This window comes from Somniosus microcephalus, chromosome 14 (assembly GCF_052327205.1).
Source record: "Somniosus microcephalus isolate GS21.2 chromosome 14, FLI_Smic_1.0, whole genome shotgun sequence".
In the NCBI taxonomy this organism is placed as follows: Eukaryota; Metazoa; Chordata; class Chondrichthyes; order Squaliformes; family Somniosidae; genus Somniosus; species Somniosus microcephalus.
The window spans coordinates 64,677,929-64,699,773 of NC_141000.1; the positions used below are offsets into that span (position 1 = coordinate 64,677,929).

A 21,845-nucleotide genomic window follows, 5' to 3' on the forward strand; every position below is an offset into this window, starting at 1 on the left:
CTGCTATCTTCAGGGATCTGTGGACATCCACTCCAAGGTCCCTATGATCTTCTGCACTTCTCAGTGTCCTACCATTTATAATGTATTCCCTTGCCTTATTAGCCCTTCCCAAATGCATTACCTCACATTTCTCCAGATTGAATTCCATTTTCCACTGTTCTGCCCACCTGACCAGTCCATTGATTTCTTCCTGTAGTCTGCAGCTTTCTTCTTCATTATCAACCACATGGCCAATTTTTATGTCATCTGCAAACTTCTTAAACATACTTCCTACATTCAAGTCTAAATCATTGATATATACCACAAAAAGTAAAGAACCCAGTACTGAGCCCTGCGGAACCCCACTGGAAACAGCCTTCCAGTCACAAAACCACCCTTCGACCATTACCCTTTGTTTCCTGCCTGTGAGCCAATTTTGGATCCAACTTGTCGCTTTGCCTTGGATCCCATGGGCTTTTACTTTCGTGGCCAGTCTGCCATGTGGGATCTTATCAAAAGCCTTGCTAAAATCCATATAGACTACATCAAATGCACTACCCTCATCAACCCTCCCTGTTACCTCCTCAAAAAATTCAATCAAGTTAGTCAGACATGATCTTCCCAAAACAAATCCATGCTGACTGTCCCTGATTAATCCGTGTCTTTCTAAATGAAGATTTATCCTGTCCCTCAGAATTTTGTCCACTAATTTTCACACCACCGAGGTTAGGCTGACTGGCCTATAATTACTTGGTCTATCCCCTTCTCCCTTTTTAAACAACGGTACCACGTTAGCAGTCCTCCAGTCCTCTGGCACCACATCAATGATGGTCAGAGCCTTTGCTATTTCCTCTCTTATTTCTCTTACCAGACTGGGATGCATTTCATCTGGGCCTGGGGATTTATCCATTTTCAAATATGCTAAACCCCTTAATACTTCTTCTTTCACTATGTTTATTTCATCTAATATTTCACACTCCTCCTCCCTGATTGCATCGTCCCTCTCTTTTGTGAAAACAGATGCAAAGTATTCATTAAGAACCATACCCATGTCTTCCGCCTCCACATATAGGTTACCTTTATGGTCCCTAATAGGCCCTACTCTTATTTTAGTTATCCTCTTGCTCTTTATATATTTGTAAAACACCTTTGGGTTTTCCTTGATTTTACTTGCCATTATTTTTTCATGCCCCTCTCTTTCCTTTCCTAATTTCATTTTTGATTTCACCCCTGCACTTTCTATACTCCTCTCAGCTTTCTGCAGTATTGAGTCCTCTGTATCTGTCATAAGCTTCCCTTTTTTTCTTTATCCTACCCTGTATGCCCCTTGGCATCCAGGGAGTTCTAGATTTGTTAGTCCCACCCTTTTTCTTTAAGGGAACATACTTGCTCTGAACCCTCACTATCTCCTCCTTGAATGCCTCCCACTGCTCTGACACTGATTTACCTTCAAGTAGCTGTTTCCAGTCCACTTTGGCTAAATTACCTCTCAGCTTAGTAAAATTAGCTTTTCCCCAATTGATAACTTTTATTCCTGGTCCATCCTTGTCCTTTTCCATAACTACCCTAAATCTAACTGAATTATGATCACTACCACCATTATGCTCTCCCACTGATACCCTTTCCACCTGCCCAGCTTCATTCCTAAAACTAGGTCCAGAACCGCCCCCTTTCTTGTTGGGCTTTCTACGTACTGGCTAAAAAAGTTCTCCTGAATACATTTTAAGACTTCTGCTCCCTCTATGCCTTTCACACTAATTTTGGATGGTGGAGGAGAGAGCCTTACAAGAGTGGGGCTGGTCTAACACTCTTTCGGGAGTGGACCCATTCTTGGAGGTTCTAGGCGAGAGGAAGAAAGACCGTAAGCCGGAGAACTGTTCGTGCATGCCAGCTGTTTGTCCGATCGGGACCTGTACCAGCTGTTTGTCACGGTCGTATGTTTATGCTGTATAACTAATGTGTTATATTCCATCTTAAACTCTAATTAAACATAAAATTCCCACCATATTGGTTTGCAGTCAATCCTGATTATCTGAAAGACCAGAGATAATCTAATCTCTACATAATGTAATAAGGTGTACTATTGATGCAGTTAGGGCAGGCATCACCTTTTCCTCTTCCTTACTAAAATCAGATAGAGTGCTGGACACATTTATGATTCAAAAAATGAACTTTATTGAGACAATTGTATTGGACTATGTTCCAGCTCAAGGCCTGGGATACACCATGGGACACTATCTTCACAATAAAACATGGGGCCAGTTGTTGTAGCAGGGCATTTAATGGCATCTGCTGTTAGTTAGACTGGCCCCTGCATCATTCAGCTCAAAACAGTTTTGCGTACTAAGTTGCTGGAAGTGTGAGCTGATAACATCACAGTGAGGGAAACCGGACACCGAGTGAACAGGGAAAGCAACTGTGTATCTCTTTAACCAATCAGATTGAAGGATTGAGAAATAAACAGTGGAAGGACTGAGAAGGCAGTGTAAACTAAAGCATTACATAGTATTTACAGCAGAGAAACAGGTCATTCGGCCAACAGGTCCATGCCGGTGTTTATGCACCAAACGAGACTCCTCCCACCCTTCTTCATCTAACCACATCAACATAGCCTTCTATTCCTTTCTCTCTCATGTGCTTATTTAGCTTCTCCTTAAAGGCATCTATGCTAGTCGCCTCAACCTCTCCTTGTGGTAGTGAGTTTCATTCGAACCGCTCTCTGGGTAAAGAAGATTTACCTAAATTCCCTATTGGATTTATTTGTGACTATCTTATAGTTATGGCCCGTAGTCCTGGTCTCCCCTGCAAGTTGAAACACCTTCGCTACTACAACAACAACAACTACAACCTGTTATTTATATAGTGCCTTTAACATAGTAAAACGTCCCAAGGTGCTTCACAGGAGTATTATAAGACAAAAAATTTGACACCTACCCTATACATCTACCCTGTCAAACCCTTTCATAATCTTGAAGACCTCTATCAGGTCACCCTCTTTTCTAGAGAAATCAACCCCAGTCTGTCCAATCTTCCCTGGTAGGAATAACCTCTTAATTCTGGTATTATTCTAGTAAATCTTGTTTTCACCTTCTCCAGTGCCTCTATATCTTTTTTATAATATGGAGACCAGAACTGTTCACAGTACTTCAAGTGTGATCTAGCTAAGGTTCGATAGAAGTTTAACATAACTTCTCTGTTTTTCAATTCTATCCCTCTAGAAATGAACCCCAATGCTTTGTTTTTTTAAGTGGCCTTATTAACCTGCGTCACTATTTTGAGTGATTTGTGTATCTGCTCCCCCCACATCCCTCTGCTCCTCTATCCCAGTTAGGCACTTAATTTTCAAGGAGTATTTGGCCTCCTCATTCTTCCTACCAAAATGTACCACCTCACACTTACCTATATTGAAGTTCATTTGCCAATTATATGCCCATACTGCAAGTTTATTTATATCTTCCTGTATTTTGTTGCAATTCTCCTCTGTATTTACTACAACCACAATTTGGTGTCATTCGTAAATTTTGAAGTTCTACTTCCGATTCCAGAGTCCAAATCATTTATGTAAATGGTGAACAATGGTGGTCCCAGCACTGATCCTAGTGGAACACCACTTCCCACCTTTTGCCAGTCTGCATAACTACCTTTAACCCCGACTCTCTATTTTCTGTTTTGTAGCCAGCTTGCTATCCATTCTTTTACTTGTTCTCTGACTCCATATGCTCTGACCTTAGTCATGAGTCTACCATGCAGTACCTTATCAAAGGCCTTTTGGAAATCCAAATATATTACATCTACTACATTACCCTTGTCTACTCTTTCTGTTACTTCTTCAAAGAATTCAATAAGGTTGGTCAAGCATTCGTGCTGACTTCTCTTTATTATATTTACAGTTTCTAGATGTTTTTCTATTACATCTTTGAGTAAAGATTCCATTATCTTTCCTACTACTGATGTTAAGCTAACTGGTCTATAGTTCTCTGGATTTGCTCTATCTCCCTTTTTAAATATAAGAATAATATTAGCTGTCCACCAGTCCTCTGGCACTATTGCATTTTCTAATGAATTGTTATATATATGTAGTAGTACCTCTGCTATCTCTTCCTTAACTTCTTTTAATATGCACAGATACAATCCACCCAGACCTAGGATTTTATCCTCTTTAAGTTTGATTAGTTTATCAATTATCTCCCCCCTTTCTATCTTAAATGTCTTTATATCTTCCTGGATCACTTCTTCTAATGTCAGATCCACCATGTTAGTGGATGGATGCTATGTCAAATCAGGCACAGAAAGAACAAGAAAGTGAGGGAAAGAAAGATTGTATTACAAGAGAGAGAAAAAAGGGACAGAAAGGATTTTTTTTAAATTAATACCTGAAGGAATGAGACTTTACACTTCTAGTAGTTAATTTTCAGTGCCAGAGAGATTCGCAGTAATTAGCAATTATCACATCGGTAAAAGGGTACTTAAGCTTGAAATGAGAAGACTTAACTTTCTGTGACGAGTTTAGTTCGTATATACTGCGCAAATACAGCAACTTCATGACATTCAATACATTTCAATGGTGAGGCAGACAGCGAAATGTCGTTGAAGCAAAGCTAACAGCGGAGCGGTGCAACTCGGACAGCAATTTTTGGATATTGGCATTTAACGGCGCATCTACCCTCACCTGAAGTTTCTATGCAATTTACGCATAAATAATGGCGAGCGCCATTAGCCCCACCATTATTTTTACAGCAAAATCTGGCCTATGATCATTGTGATGACTCCAACTTTGCATATGGTTAAGGAAGGAAATCAAGATTTAGGCAAATATATATTCATATGCAGCCCTAGATTGAATCCCTGAGTTAGCTGATCTCATGGTTGGGGTGTTTACATTAGTGCCCTTGAGCTAGGGAGAGGAAAGGTGACAACATTCTCATTCCTGATTGTTATTATCTGGTGCTCTGCTGGAAAATGCTCTTGTGTGGGGGTTGGATAAGGACATGATCATGCTCAACTGTGATGCCTGATGTTTGAATAGCCTGCTGACACTCACTATGTAAGCTTGCACATAAAGCACCAGCAGTTGGATGAGGTTAATGATGGCAACTGGTGTCCATGGAGACGTACCATAGGACAAGGCAGCACCTTCCTGAAAGAGAGGAGAGAAGGGGAGACAAATGGAGGGAAAGAAAGAAAACATTAAAAAAATATATGGAAGAAAAAGCAAACTGTAGTAGGGCTAGTATCATCTCAGACACACACCTATGATTGGAAATGCACAGCGTACTATTGGTTGCTTGCCTGACTGAAAGGGGGAAATGTATTGAGTGGCCAACTGTATAAATAGTGCCAAGCCTGAGGGGCGGGAATGGAGCAAAGAAGCAAAGACAGCACTGTGCCAGAAGTGGAAGGTTCTGACATTATTATAGTAGTTCTGTCTGTTTTGTTGCGACGTCTTGTCTCATATGACAAATTAAATCACAAGCCGTATCATTAATCTGCATGTCTAATCTTCATTTCTGTAAAAACAAAGAGAAATATTAATTATGTACAAATTGAAACATTCATATAGTGTATGCTTCATTACATCATAAGCATTCTGATTGAACAAGTAAGTTACACATAATGGCCTGGATTTTGCTGTACTAATGGCAAGGCAGTCAGCGCTCACTGTTATTACAGAGTCATCCACACATGTACAGTGAAACGTAGAAATCTGTACATTGCTGGCAGTGGTACCCTGCTCCTCCACAGGCTGCACCGTTGCAGTTTCCAATGATGGAATCTGCACAGAGATCACTGTAATGGCGTGAACTTGGGCTAATTACCCACTATTCTTGCTCTAAAGACATGAAAAAGTTAGGACATGTATATCAGGAGTAACTGAGTTTTTAATGGTATAATAAATGATAATTACTGCTGAACAACCGTCTGGCCCTGAAAAATTAATTTTACAAGTGTGGAATCTCATTCCCTCAGCAGAAAATTAATGTTGAAGATTTTTTAAATAAAAATTTAAAAAATTTTAAATAGTTTTTTAGTTTTTCTCTTTTATGTCTCTCCCTTAATCCCATGTGTATGTCCCAATCTTTATTTTTTTTCCTGTACAATGATTTAAATGTAATTTATATTTCCTGTTTTTTTTCTTTCTGCTTTGCAGTCTGTATGTCACAGTGAAGATTTTTCAATCTGATGGTTGAAGGGACCCTCTGCTGCTTTATCTGCTCACAGACATCACAGATCCCCTGTAGAGGATGTCACATTGGATTAGATGCCTGAAAACTAGAGTTCTCCGCAGACAAGCCCACGAAAAATCTCTGGGAATCTGTATGTGAGTTGAACTGCGAAAGCAGTTCCTTTGTCGCTCAGAGCAAAATCCGAGCCATTATATGAAGTTTGTTGAGGTAAATGTTGCATAGATTACAAATTTCTAACCTTGTTTCCCAATCCCACCTCTAATATTGTATCTTAATTTTGAGTTTCATCAATTTTAGAGTATGGCAGGATGATGAGATAATCGATGACCCTTAATTTATACAATAAAGTAAATAGGTTAATGCCTCTGCTAAAATAGCAGGGATAGCTATTTGAGACAAATGCATGAAGTATTCTTCTGTTAGTATCCTACTATGTAATTTCAGCCAATTTTTCCTTTATACTTCCACGTACAGGACCAAATGTTGTGTGTGCAGTTACCATAATTCAATAACAGGAATATTAATGCTGAGGATGATGTCAAGTTTAGTCATACTACAATACTGAAGGGAGGGCTGAGGTCATTTTAAATCAGAGGGCTATTCTTCAGAACACTAGTAAATAAATCTAAGTACAAAATAGAAAATGTTGGAAAAACACAGCAGGTCCATGACTATCTATAGCAGGAAACATATGTTAACATTTTGGGTGTAGACTCTTCATCAGAACAATTCTGACAAAGGGTTTACATCTGAAACATTAACACATCTAATCTCATTACAGATGCTCAGTGACTTGCTGTGTATGATCTGAGGTTAAAGCTAAAATTACTAACTTTTCTCACCTTGAAAGCCCAATTCTAGACTTGGGGGTGATTTTCTGAATGGGAAGCTTTTGGAAGCGGGACTCCCACTTGTTGGGTTTCAGTCCTGCCTCCATCAGCTTCTGGCCAACCAGTGGGATTTTCCCCTGATTGACCTTGTTAAGCCCGCCCGGTGGGCTCAGTAGGCCAATTAGGGCGAAGCCAGTTGCAGAGCACGTCAATGTATGATGTGTCATCCGTCAAGAACTTTTGAAAGAAGAAATGTCATCGTTTCACAGCTCTGTGAAGCTGTCAAACAGTGACAATCTGTGTAGTTTGATGAGTCCTTGTGTTCTGGACTCATCAAACCTTTCTACTTTGCAGAAATCAGCTGGCTGTTGGATTGGAGGATGCAGCAGCCAGCCTACAATCTCTACAATGGAGATGTCGGGGACTCCGGCTCCACAGCGACTGAAGGTTGTAGGAAGAAACAAAGGTAAGTTAACATTTTCTAACACCTTACACTCATCTCACATGCTTTCCACTCCACACTTGCACCCATCACTCACCTCTACATTGCACTTTCAGATCCCTCTGACCCCCACAGACCCACTGCTCACCTCCTATACCCTGGCGGGGTTCTCCCAGGTCGGGAAGCCCGCACTTTGGGACGAAAAATGGGGATAATCCTATTTTCTGCCTGTTAACTACCTGTTAACAGGCAGTTAATAGGCTTTAATCCCTTCCTGCCTCCAAGGAGATGGGACCCGGGGCGGGACGGCTTCCTGCCTCCTGGCAAGAGGGCAAGGAGGTGGGTTGGGGGCGTGTTTGCCACCCGCCCGCAAATTCTGCCACTTTCCCGGCAGTCCCGCCTCCATACCCGCCTCCTCGGGGGCTGAGAAAATTGCCCCTGAATAGCGAAAGTTCATCATCATAGTGATCATATACTGGGAGAAAAAATAGGCAGTTTGTTTGTATGTTTCTTTTAAACTGGGAATTAAATCTTTAAAAAAATGATTTTGCTGTATTTTGATATTATGCAAATTAAGTAAACAAGATTTCAATATTAGTGTGTTTATATTAAAATGTAAGGTACTTGGAAACAAAAACTGCACAACAACTTTATTAGTGAATGCTAAATTTGTCAAAAAAGATTTATGTGCATAAATAGAATGAATGTTTATGTTATTGCGAATGGCCAATGACTCCAAGCCCTGGCAATTTATGACTTTTATCAGAATTGTACACTCTGAGTAAAGCTTTTACTTTTGGCAGCGGTGTTAATTATTTTTCACCCCCCTCCTAACATCAGTAGTAGAAGCTACAATGCTGGGGAAAGGAGGAGGAGATTGGATGAGCAAGAGGTGAGATCAGTCCTACCCAATTAACTCCCCAGTAAAAGTACTAAGATAAAATTCTACCTTAATACTACCGAGAAGCTGCTTTTAACACAATACAAAAGCCAGAAATACAAAAAAAGACACAATGGGCTGAACAAGAAGTTGCATAGATTTGTTTTTGGATGGAACGAGATGTTGCATTTTACTGTTCCCAGGAAAATGTGACCCCTTTTGGCCTTCACCATTTGCTAAACATCCCCAATTTCAAAATAGAAAATCCTGCCAATTGACAAAACACCTGATTAGCATGAACATATGACTGTGATATTTGTATACAACAGCTAATGCATTTGAGTGACATTTCTCTGGCCACTATTTTAACAGAAGCATTAATCCATTTAGAAGAAAATGGTGGACAGAGAAATATATTATGAACGCATTAAGCATTCGGATAGGATTATTGAAAAAAGCAGTTTCTAGGCTCATATTCAGTATACTCTGATTAAACTGTAAAATGTTTTGGCACTCTATTATAGAAGTAGTAGCAAGGAATATTACAATGCACTTAGGTTTTATGAAATTTTTTTATCCGCTATTTTAATGGAGCTAATAGCCCATTTGGCGAATGTCTCTGTTAAATAATGGACAAAAGAATTTCCATATAAAAGTGCTGGCACCTCTGTTAAGTACTGGACAAAAGAATATCGTACAAATGTGTTAAATAGTCTTGGATGAGCTGCAATTTCATCCAAGGTCTAGGGTGTGGTAGTACAGGAAACTTTGGTTTATTCGGAGGTTAACTGTCTGGAATGCTTGAGCCACCGGCAAAATTCAGGAGTCGGTTCAGTAAGTTTTTTTTTCTTTTCGTTGCTTTTTTTCACCAGTCAGGCTCTGCAAGGTCTAGCTAAAGCTGTTGCTTAGCTACAGAGACGCTTGCAAGCTACGGCCGACTGTTTAGAAGCTGTTGCTAAGCAACAGGGTTTGTTGCTAGATATGGAGCTCAAAATCTTCCGTATGTTTTAAAATTAGCGCTGTTTGTCCGGCAGTTTTGATGGGCCGGCAACAGCTCGGTCCCGTCGGTGCCGGATATCACAAAGTTTCCTGTATAGTGGTTATGTTATTGGACTAGAAAACCAAAGGCCTGGACTATTAATCCTGAGAACATGAGCTCACATCCCACTTTGGCATTTTAGAATTTGAATTCAATTTTAAAAATTTTGCCGATTGGTATCCCAGTATTCATTTCAGGCGAGCGCCAGGGACACCTATGGAGCACCCGTACCAATATAATGGATGCCACACTTCTGCCGTGAGATATCCCATCACAATATTAGTAGGTTTATGTAGTGTATGTACCCGTCTACCTTTAAGGGAACGATTGAGGGTAACCGTTCACCTTTAAGAGAACTACTTTAGGTGTGGCACTATTTGATTGGCTTCTGTATACGGTAATACCGACAGTGACCACACCAGTATATAAGTGATGTTACAGGATAACTAGGGCAGATTCGCCATGACCTCTGAATAGTAAAGACCTGTTTGTTTGTACTTCAAAAGTCTGTGTATTTATTTACTGCACAACCCACAGACTTTACAGTGGCGACGAGTCCGATCGTACCCTGCGGCAAGAATAGCAAAGTAACAAAGAGCGTCGAAGAGAGGCAACCGCCCTCGTCGTGCTACCAAAAGAAAACACGAGGCTACAACAACAGAAAGTGTGGTACTTTACAGAAGCTGGAAGACTAGCAACAAAAGCTTCATCAGCAACAGGCACTGATTACCCTGCTACCACGGTGTGGAGTGAGCCGACCAGCAAGAAACAAGGCGGCCGAAGAGACTGTGAGTAGGGGAAGGGGTAGAAGTATCCGGAGGAGAAGGGCAGAGCACTCGACCTCGGTCGAGGGGGAGCTGTACCGGCCAAAAGTCGGGTCCAACGGCGTCGGGTGACAGCCGGACCGCGATCGGCGGGAAAAGTCCGGGCAGCGACCGCAGCCACGAAGCGCTGAACCTGCGAGTAGGCGCGGGAGGAGAAACCCAGCCGCAGCCGGGGAGGGAAACACCGGTCTGCGAGAGGGCTGGGGAGGCGAACGGGAACCGTGCGGGTGAGAGCCGGGTGCGGAGTGAGAGACTGCGAGGAGCCAGTCCAGGGGCTGAGCTGTTCTCCACCAACGGGGTACTCAGAGCCGGAAAAACCGAACGTGCGGGAGTGGGAGAGCGAACAGGAGCCGAGAACGGGGAGAGAGACTGCGCGAGAGCCAGTCCAGCGGCTGAACTGTTCTCCACCTACGGAGTACCCAGAGCCGGTAGAACCGAACGTGCGGGAGAGGGAGAGACAGAGCCGAGCATGGGGAGAGAGAGACTGCGCGAGAGCCAGTCCAGCGGCTGAACTGTCCTCCGTTAACGGGGTGTACCCAGCGCCGGTAGAGCCGTGCGGGCAGGAGGAAAAGACAGAGCCGAGTAAGGGGAGCTGTGCGAGAGCCAGCCCAGCGGCTGAACCTGTCCGCTGTGGGGAAAGCGTACCCCTTACACCAGGGAGAAACGCGGAAAGCCGCCATTAGGCGGAGAAGACGACAGAGGCGGGAAACCGCCATTGAAGTGGGCGGGGAGAGAAAGGAAGAGCGGGAAACCGCCATTTTTGCGGGAAAAGAACCGCCATCTTAACTGCCATTGAAGTGGGCAGAGAGAGAGAGAGAGAGAGAGAGAAGGGAAGAGCGGGAAACCGCCATTTTCGCAGGAAAACCGCCATTTTAGAAAAAAAAAGATAATAAGTAATACTTAAAGAAATACTGTGCTGCTTCAAAGAAAGAAAGATGCCTAAGCGAGGGAATATTAATGATTTTAATTCTGAAATAGAAGACTGGGCCACGTACGTGGAACGCATAGAGATCTATTGCGAAGCCAACAAAATAGAGGAAGACGACAAGGCGATAACATTGCTAAACTCGATGGGGGCAAAAACATATGGGCTCTTGAAGCATCTAATAGCACCAGCTAAACCAGCGGATCAGACCTTCGAAGAAATTGTGGCTGTGCTGAAGGACCACTTGAACCCCACACCGTTGATGCTGGCTGAGCGATTCAAATTCTACGCAAGAACGCAGAGGAAAGACGAAAGCAATGCAGAATACTTGGTCGAACTGCGTAGGCTAGCAAAATACTGCCAGTTCGGAGGGAATCTGACAGAGGCACTGCGGGACAAGTTCGTATGCGGATTGTCCAAAGAAGGAACGCAGAAGCGACTACTGGAAGAAAACGACCTCACACTGGACAGGGCTGTCCTCATAGCTGCATCACACGAAGCCGCAGCGAAAGGAACGGCCGAAATGCAGCTAAAGGCGGCGGCACTCGGGGTGGACCAAATTACTTCGAGCACAACAAAATGCTACCGTTGTGGGAAGACCACGCATGACCAGAATCACTGCTGGTTTAAGAACCAAGAGTGTCGGAAATGTGGCAAACTGGGTCACATCGCGAAGGTATGCAGGTCCGGGAAAAAGACCAACAATCAACGGAAGCCACCACAAGAAAAGTACAACAAGGTACACAAGGTGGCTGAAAAGAGTTCAGACGAACAGAATTCAGACTCAGACCCAAACAACCAGGAGCTGGGTAGTCTGAAGATCCACAATGTGGGGAAAGAAACTGATCTACAAACGATTTGGGTCGTACTAAAAATAGCTGGAGTCCAAGTACGAATGGAGCTGGACACTGGATCAGCTCTATCAGTCATCAACCGAAGGGACTACCACCGGCTGTTCTCTCACATACCTTTGAGAAATACCAAGTTCGTATTACAGACATACACGGGGCATAATGTATACCCCCTGGGGAAAATAAGAGTCAAGGTGAGAGATAGAGGGAAAGAACACTCAAGAATGAATTTGTACGTATTACCTGAGGGAGGACCACCACTTCTAGGACGGGAGTGGATTAAGAAAATAGACATGGAATGGCACTACCTAAAAGCCATAATGAAGGAGGATTCGGTGCAAGCTATCAGCTCAGATTCTGAGATGGATGACGATAAGACCAATTCAAATATGCATGACAAGGCTAAAGGGGACTTGCCGACGATGGGGAAGGAAACAAAGACATGCAGAAAGACTTATGTCACCAAGAAGAATAAAGTTACAGAGCAGAACTCCAGGTTGACAGAGAATTCTGAGCCTGTTCAAGCTAAGGATTCATCCACGACGGAAGAACACCGAGCTCGGACTCAAACTTATGTCAAAGTACGACAACAATTAGAACAGTGGAGTGACCATCTCGTACAAGAGATGAAAAATATGGAAAAGTTCTGGGACACTGAATGGGAGAACCTGGAAAGACAACAGGGACAGCTAGCTCGAGAAAAGAGCGACCATAGAGCCATCGTGGCCAAGTACCGATCACATCTCCCTGAAACTGTTCAGGAACTAGACTATTTACAGAATGACCTAAAGGAAGAGGAATCTTCAGGAAGCCAGGATTTTATCCCAGTTCATCTCTACGACTCGTTGCAAGCAGAGTGTAACAAGTTGAAGGAACAGTATGAACGGGCCCAGACTACAATCCTGGAAGGGGTTAACTCGGCAACCTCCGAAAAGCTAGTTTTAGTGAAAGCATATGAACAACTAAAGTTTGAACATGAGCGAGAATTACAAAGGCTGCAGGAAATGTTTGACGAGCTCCAGGCCAAGACAGACTCATCGGTAGAGATTCCATCCGTAGATGGAAAATTAGAGGTGGAAGACATAGCAGAACGTGAAATTCAAGATGTCCAAGAACTCGTTAAATTATTGAAGGAAACCCAAGACAAATATGAGGCGGCAATGGCAGAGGTCCAACAACTTGAAGAACATATTCAACTAGGAATCCGGGCAGTGGAAGGAAAGGCCAATGGAAGGAACACAGAGACTGTAGGAATGGCCCCTGATCAGGAGTTAGAGAACACCAAGGCGCAATTTCTTCGAGCGCTTAAAACCAAAGGACCGGAGGAAAGGAAGGTGAAAACATTGGAGGGAAAGGTGGATGAAATGGAGAAGGCGCTAATCCACAGTGTCCCCGTAGAAGAGTTAACGGCCAGCCAACTCTTATACACGCTGAGGGACAAGACTCCAAAATGGGAACACGAGTTTCAGGTTTCAAAGGGAAAGAATTCGGAGCTTCCAAAAGTCACGGAGAGAGCTGAGGGGGCAACACAGCTTGCACATGGATGTCAAAAGTATGCTGAATTACATCAAGGGGAACAGAAGAATGCGGAAACAGCTACTTCAGTAGAAGGATTAAATAGCCTGATAACGGAATCCCCGATGGAAGGGAAGGTATTGAACTCACAAATGAGGCCAGGCGTGAAGGAATGGCAGACATCCCAGGAAGAGCGGGATGAATATGAATGCTTGAAGAAGTCTTTTCAAGAAAGATGGTCAGAGAAGGAACCACCGTCGGCTAACGTCCAGTTGGATAAGGAGGAAGTAGAAGGGCCCCTCACTGGCCTAACTCAGGACGACCCCGAATACTATCATGACCTATTGAGTGACACTGAATATTACGAGGATCTGGTCTGCCCAGTTTGTGATGAAAACTCCCAAAGTACAGAAATCCGCATGAAGCACTTAAGGTCTAATGAACATAGAGAGTTGGTGGCGCTACAGATGGCCGCAGAGAAAGGAGCTCCGAGAGTTTCAAAAAGGCAGAAAAGAAAAAGAAGAAGCAGGAGATAATAACTGTCTAAAATACTATCATCTCAGGCGGGACACCATGAAAGGAGCTAAATTAGTTGAAAACCCAAAAATTATCAAGACAGCCAGTTGGTTGTAAAAGTCCGCACTGCTGGTTCAACAGGACGGAAGGTCAAGCTGTTACGTTAAGAAAAAGGCTATGGAGGAGTCACGCTAGCCATGTGAACCGGCTACACCAAAGAGATGCTGTTCGGAATGAGTCAAGATCAGAGACTGAATCTATGAACTGTTTCCGCAGAGACTGAACCTGTGAACTGTTCCCACCGAAAGTATATCTGTAAACTGTTTTATATGACGTTGACTCCACCGGAATTATCTCTGTAAATTGTTTGTTCTCCACCGAGAGTATATCTGTAAATTGTTATGTGAAGTTGAAGATATGTATGTTTAACGGGGACCCTGTAAGTAATAAGCTAAAAAGGGAGGATTGTAGTGTATGTACCCGTCTACCTTTAAGGGAACAATTGAGGGTAACCGTTCACCTTTAAGAGGACTACTTTAGGTGTGGCACTATTTGATTGGCTTCTGTATACGGTAATACCGACAGTGACCACACCAGTATATAAGTGATGTTACAGGATAACTAGGGCAGATTCGCCCTGACCTCTGAATAGTAAAGACCTGTTTGTTTGTACTTCAAAAGTCTGTGTATTTATTTACTGCACAACCCACAGACTTTACAGTTTAATGCCCATTTGAGACCCAAAAAACAGGCAAAATGCAATTGAATTTCTTTCCCTATGCCTCTATTGATAAATGCAAAATGCTGCTGCTCTTTTTATTTTAAATGGCTTTATCAACCTGTCCTCACACATTCAGGAAATTATGTATTTGAATCCCTAAGTCTCTGTTCATCCATGCCTTTGAGCATCTTTCCATTGAGTATATACTCCCATTCTTTATTTTTCCTACCAAGATGCAATACCTCACGCTTATCCACATGAAATGCATCAATCAACAGGAATGCTCCTCTGGGACCTACAAAGAAAGTTTAGGCCTCCCCTTCCCTGGGCTCCCACCCCCCTTCCATCCTGTGAGACCCTCCTGAAACACCCTCCCTATGAATTATATTTTTGCCAGTGAGCCTTCTTTGGTGCCAGCCAGTGGCCTCCGGCCGCCTGAACTTCCGCTCGAGCCTGCTGGCCAGCTGCTGCTTCCCACACATTTTGAGCGGGCAGCTGACTGGCGGCCTGCAGATGAGGCCCGGCAGCTAAAAATCATCCAGTCCTCTTGATGCCAAGGTCAGCGTGAGGATGATGGGTGGGCATTGGGGGGGTGGGGGGGGTGGTAGGTTGGCGCTTGTCCCAACCCCGCCCTCCCAAATCCCGCTTGAAGTTAAATTAGGGCATTGGTCTGGAATTTCCTGGAACTTTTCGGCGTAAGAGCAGAGTTACGCTGTTTCTTCTGAGGAAATACATACGCTACTGATTTACACTGTTCCACGCAAAAACATTGCCACGTGAGAATTTCCTCGATCACTTGCATTGCTTCTGAGATACATTCGCTGTGTAGCCAAATGAGCTCTGTAGGAAATTTATGCATAAGTTCCCGTTGGCAAGATTGCCACAGAAACTAATGTAAATTTCGGTGTAATTTGCACGTAAGTGTGATCCAGGAAATTCTAGGCCTACAATATCCACCCTTTTTCCTTTGCTTTACACCTGGGAAATAAATGCTCTGGGTGGAAAGCAAAGGAAATCGGCAATAATATACTGCAGCCTATGAAAAATTTGTTTAGGTTTGGCATGACCTTACTGTTATACGCTATGCTGTCTTTAATAAAACCTAGAATCCCATATGGCTTTTGTAAAGCATTATCAACTTGTTCAATTTTTAATAGAAATGCTTATCTCAACCTCCAAGTCTCTCTGCTCTTCTATTCCTTTTAAAGATTTACCAGTTAGTGTACATTTCCTCTCCTTATTCTTCCTCCCAAAATATATGGGAATGTCAGCAAGTTATTTTAATGAGCTGATCTCATATTATCAGGTGAAATGAGCCTCCTGAGGCCCAATGTGCAGTGGTCGTGGTGGCCGTGGTGTGTCAGGGCCACATTATTGGCCCCATTAACTTATCGAAGTTAACAACCAAACCTTTTTACTTGAGATGGGAGAAGAGCCGTGTGCCGTGACATCATGCACAAGTGATGAGAGTGATGTATCAAAAGTTTGTAAATGAAAGAAGGCTAACCAAACACTTTCTCAAGAAAACAGTGTGTCTTTAGCATATTGTGACCAGACTGCTATGTTCCATGCTTTCTACTAAATTGAAACATTATTAATCTAAGATTTCTTAGGGCTAATTTTACCAGTGGAGAGTGTCCCTTGGCAACCATGTATATCGGGAAATCACTGGCTCATTTCAAAATCACTGGCTCATTTCACAATGCTCATTCATTGTTACTGTTTTCCTGCTGTTCTTCTGTTTGCTGAGTTGTAATTTTCATGACAATGAAATTACATAAATATCCACCACTAACAATGCAGTGATCTTATAACATTCAGCTACACATTTCAGAGAATCATGGAATCCTAGAATGCTACAGCAAAGAAGGAGGCCATTCGGCCCATCGTGCCTGTGTGGGCTCTTTGAAAGAGCTAACCAATTAGTCCCACTCCCCCTGTTCTTTCCCTATAGCAACATTTTCCACTTCAAGTATTTATCCAATACCCTTTTGAAAGTTATTATTGAATCTGCTTCCACCATCCTTTCAGGCAGTGCATTATAGATCATAACAACTCTGGTTCTTTTGCCAATTACCTTAAATCCATGTCCTCTGGTTACTGAACCTTTTCCATTGGAAACAGTTTCTCCTTATTTACTCTATCAAAACCCTTCATGATTTTGAACACCCCTATCAAATCTCCCCTTAATCTTCTTTGTTCTAAGGAGAACAATCCCAGCTTCTCTAGTCTGTCCACATAACTGGAGTCCCACATCCCTGGTACCATTCTAGTAAATCTCCTCTGCATCCTCTCCAAGGCCTTGATGTCCTTCCTAAAGTGTGGTGCCCAGAATTGGCCACAATACTCCAGCTGGGGCCTAACCAGTGTTTTATAAAGGTTTAGCATAACTTCCTTGCTTTTATACTCTTATTTATAAAGCCAGGGATCCCGTATGCCTTTTTAACAGTCTTCTCAACTTGTTCTGCCACCTCCAAAGATTTGTGTACATGTCTCTCTGTTTCTGCACCCCCTTTAAAATTTAGTTCATATTGCCTCTCCTCATTCTTCTGACCAAAATGAATCGCTTCACACTTTTCTGCATTAAATTTCATCTGCCAGGTATCTGCCCATTTCACCAGTTTGACTATGTCCTCCTGAAATCTGTTACTATCCTCCTCACTGTTTACTACATTTCCAAGCTTTGTGTCATCTGCAAACTTTGAAATGATGCTCTGTATACACAAGTCCAGGTCATTAATATATATCAAAAAGAGAAGTGGTCCTAATAACGACCCCTCGGGGAACACCACGGTGTACTTCCCTCCAGTCTGAAAAGCAATCATTCACCCTTACTCTCTGCTTTCTGTCCCTTAGCCAATTTAGTATCCATGCAGCCACTGCCCCTGTTTTGCTAAAATATTACTGGTTACTTACAGGCATTTGGTTTGTTATCCACATTTCCGTATATTGACATATTTATGTCTGATTCTTGACCACATTCTGTTGAGAAGAAACACAATATATTAACAGTGAGAGTCCATTGGTGAAAGCACAGAGCAAGTTGATGATAAACTACAGTGATGTGTGATGTCTGTTGACGTGTTTTTGTGTGTACTGCCTCAGCTATGTTCTCTAACAGTTTTCAGTTTGTTTATGTGCTCGTGTTTAAGGTTCCTTTGTTACTGTGCAGTGAGTGAGGAGACAGCGTGCACTGTCTGTATTAGTGCCGTCTCCATCCGTGGGGAAATCTGAGAACTGATATCAGTCATCAGACTCCAGATTGGAACAGCCAGTTAGGCCCACAGAAGAGCGTAAAATGCAGCTCCCCTTGCCTGTTCCTGCAAGCCATGTTTTCATGGGCCCAGATTTTGCAGTGGTAATGACAGCGAAACTGTCAGCGTTCGCCATCGTTATCGCTCTGAAACTGACAGTAACTTCAGGATTTAGCGCATGCGCAGATAAAAGCGGAAATCCAGAAGTTGCGGTCAGTCATTCCCTGCTCCGCCACAGGTTGTGCTGTGGAACTCCCCATTGTGGTTATGTTACTAGACTAGTAATCCTAGAGGCCAGGACTAATGATCCAGGGACATGGGGGAATTTAAATTCAGTTAATTAAATAAAGCTGGAATAAAAAGCTAGTATCAGTAATGGTGACCATGAAACTATCGGATTGTCATACAAGCCCATTTGGTTCACTGATGTCCTTTAGGGAAGGAAATCTGCCGTCCTTATCTGGTCTGGCCCATATGTGACTCCATACCCACAGCGCTGTTCTCTGAAATGGCCTAATAAGCCACTCAGTTGTAACCAGCTGCTACAGACAACAATCTCCCTGGAAATCTGCTTGATTTGGCGCCAGATTCAAACAAAGGTCAGGAGAGCTGAAATTCACGCCACAGAAATCGCTAGATCTTTATGGGCAGCTTTCTTCGCGGTCAAATTCCAGGCCGTGATTGTTATCCTGAGTACAAGAAGTTAAATCTCTTGGACAGGATCAAAAGAGCAAATATATTACCAATATATTACCAATGACGATAAAAACAGATTATCCATTCAAACAATAGACAGCGGAATGTGAAACGCACTAGGCATCATACAATATTATAGCCAACAGTAATTTCATCAGTTTTAAATTTTTGAAAACAGACAGGCCTAGAAATTCTGCTCCTTCCTGAGATGGAATTCAGGTGAAGGACTGTTGGAGGGACAAGAAGTTTGATGGAACCTGGCTCCAACCGAGTTTGTGGAGGAGGAAAGGGGATGGGTGGAGAGTGAGAGGAGGATGGAGAGGGGGAGGAGGAGGGGGAGGGGGAGGGGGAAAGGGGAAGAGGGGAAGGTGATGGGGAGGAGGGGGGGGAGAGGAGCAGGCATTATTTTGCCTCCCCCCCACCATCACAATTTCAGTTTGGTGCTTGTCTGGAGATATTTCCAGGTTGCACTGAGAATCCTGCCAGATATACCATTGATGTTGCCAGGGGAAACTATGCCTACAGTGAGCTGGCAGGTGTCGGTGTCTGCCCCAAAGTATGTTAATGATCCTGTTGTGTATGTACCTTTAAGGGAATAACTGGTCTCAGGCTGCAGTACCGGCAGTGACCACCCCTGTATAAAAGGCACTAGCAGCCTACTGTAGTTTCAGTTCCAGGTTGTCTCCATTCAGTAAAGACTTGTTATAATCAACTCCTGCCGTCCGTGTCTCAATTATACACGGACATAATATTGGCGACGAGCAGATACGAACATACCTACAGTCTGCACCACCTCATGGGATCCATCCCTGAAGCGAAGTGAGCAGAGGTCGAGGCCAGAAAGAAGAAAGAAACAGTAGAAACGGGCGTTGACCGTGGGCATCCGCCTCTGAGTCAGCGGAGTTGAAGATTTGTAGGAGAGGCTGTCGAGAGTGGGGCTTGGTTCCTGTCGACGGTGCTTCAGCTAGTCGGGCTGGTGGCAGGTAGTACACTGATCCTTCCTGGGCTGCGGCGGTCTAGAACTCGAGCGGGTGGCTTGCAACAGGTCCGAGCAGCGTTGTCGGGAAGAGGAGAGAGAGAGAGGGTGGAGCACACGGCACGGCCGGTGCTACGAAGCCGGGCAGCGTACAGCCCCGGAAGAGGGAGGCAAGAGTCCCGCAGGGTTGTTCCGACGATGGGAAAATAATAAAATAAAAAAATTAAATGCGCAGAAAGCCGCGAGGAGCTGCAGTTTACAACGAAAACCGTGGAAAGCAGCGCTAGCAACAGCGGGGAAGAAGGCAAAGTGCGGGAGGCGCCATTTTGTTAAATCGGGGAAGAAGGCAAAGCGCGGGAGGTGCCATTTTAGATTTCCAAGATGCCGAAGACTGGCTATATCACTGCCTTTGATAATGCAATAGAAGACTGGACCACGTATGTGGAAAGAGTCGAGGTATATTGCAAGGCAAACGAAATAGCCGATGAGAAAAAGGCATCGGTACTGCTAAACTTAATGGGCGCAAGAACGTACGGCCTATTGCGGGACCTGATTACTCCAGCCAAACAGAAGGTGAAGAGTTTTAATGAAATTGTTGCTATCCTACAGGAACACCTAAACCCTACACCGCTGCTGATAGCAGAAAGGTTTAAATTCCACAGGAGAACTCAGCATAAAGATGAGAGCAATGCTGATTACCTTACGGAACTATGCAAGCTATCAAAGCACTGCCAGTTCGGAGCAGGACTGGCAGATACCCTAAGGGACAAATTTGTCTGTGGACTCCTGAGTGAAGGAACCCAGAAGAAGTTACCCTCAGAGAAAGAGCTGACGCTAGATAAGGCTTTCAGCGTGGCAGTATTGTACGAAGCAGCAGCCAGGGGAGCTGCGGAAATACAACAAAAGCCACAGGAATACGGCACCCACGAAATGACACGGGGATTTGCAAAATGTTATCGCTGCGGCAGAACAACCCATGACCAGAAGGACTGCTGGTCTAAGGACAAAATATGCAGGCAATGCGGAAAGATGGGACACATTGCACGAGTTTGCAGGTCTGGGAAGAAGACCAACGACAACAAAAAGGCGACTAAGGAACCGTTCAAGAAAGTACAAAAGATGACGGACAGTAGTTCCGAAGACCAGATGAGCGATAGTGAATCCGGGAACAAGAGACTAAGCTGTCTCAAACTTCACAATGTAATCGCAAAAGAGGATCACCGAGCTATTTGGGTCACCCTCACGATAGCAGGGTCCCAAGTCAAAATGGAATTGGATACAGGATCGGCTCTTACCGTCATGAATCGACGAGACTATGGGCGGCTATTCTCACACATACCCTTGAGAGAGACATCCATCGTCTTGAGGACGTATACGGGGCAAAAAGTATACCCCAGAGGAAAAATAAGGGTGCCTGTCGAATACAACGGCAAGAAAATACGGAAATTGTATCTCTACATACTGCAAGATGGTGGACCACCGTTATTGGGATGTGAATGGATCAGAAAGATAAGCTTAGACTGGCACTCCATTCAGGCAATGACGGTGGCTGGTAAAAAGGATGACGACGTCACTCCTGGACGATTGTCAACAATCTTAGCTAACGCCAAAGAGGTATTTCAACAAGAACTGGGCACTCTTAAAGGTGTAACCGCCTCGATAAAAATAGAAGAGAATGCAATTCCCAAGTTTTTCAAAGCAAGACCGGTACCATATGCAATTCGCCCAGCCGTCGAGGCAGAGCTGGAGAATCTGGAGAATGCAGGCGTGTTATCTAAGGTAGACTGGAGCGAGTGGGCGACACCCATCGTTCCTGTCATGAAGAAAACGTTAAACAATAAGTCTGAGGAGCCAAGGAAGGTTCGCATCTGTGGGGACTTCAAGGTGACGGTGAACCCAGTCCTTCACACAGTACAATATCCTCTTCCAAGGATAGAAGATATCTTCACCTCACTATCTGGAGGGAAGCGTTTTACAAAAATTGACCTAGCACAAGCATATTTGCAGATGGAGGTTGAAGAATCCTCTAGGAAGTATCTCACGATAAACACCCACAAAGGTCTTTACCAGTATCATCGACTGGTATTCGGAGTAGCATCAGCTCCGGCGATATGGCAAAGAGCGATGGAACAAGTCCTGCAAGGGATTCCGGGGTCTCAGTGTTACTTGGACGACATCCTAGTGACAGGTGAAGATGACAGTGAACACCTTG

General features: G+C 43.8%; 1 long non-coding RNA gene across 1 annotated transcript in view; it reads right to left on the minus strand.

The window, feature by feature from the left end:
* Nucleotides 1-2,136: 2,136 nt before the first annotated feature.
* The window catches only part of LOC147107515 (uncharacterized), a 60,639-nt gene continuing 40,930 nt past the window's right edge, over nucleotides 2,137-21,845 (minus strand). Inside the window, exons 4-5 of the long non-coding RNA XR_015080824.1 lie at nucleotides 17,624-17,689; nucleotides 2,137-5,486 (exon numbers count right to left, since the gene is read on the minus strand). This is a non-coding gene — a long non-coding RNA (uncharacterized LOC147107515). The remainder of the gene's footprint in view (nucleotides 5,487-17,623; nucleotides 17,690-21,845) is intronic.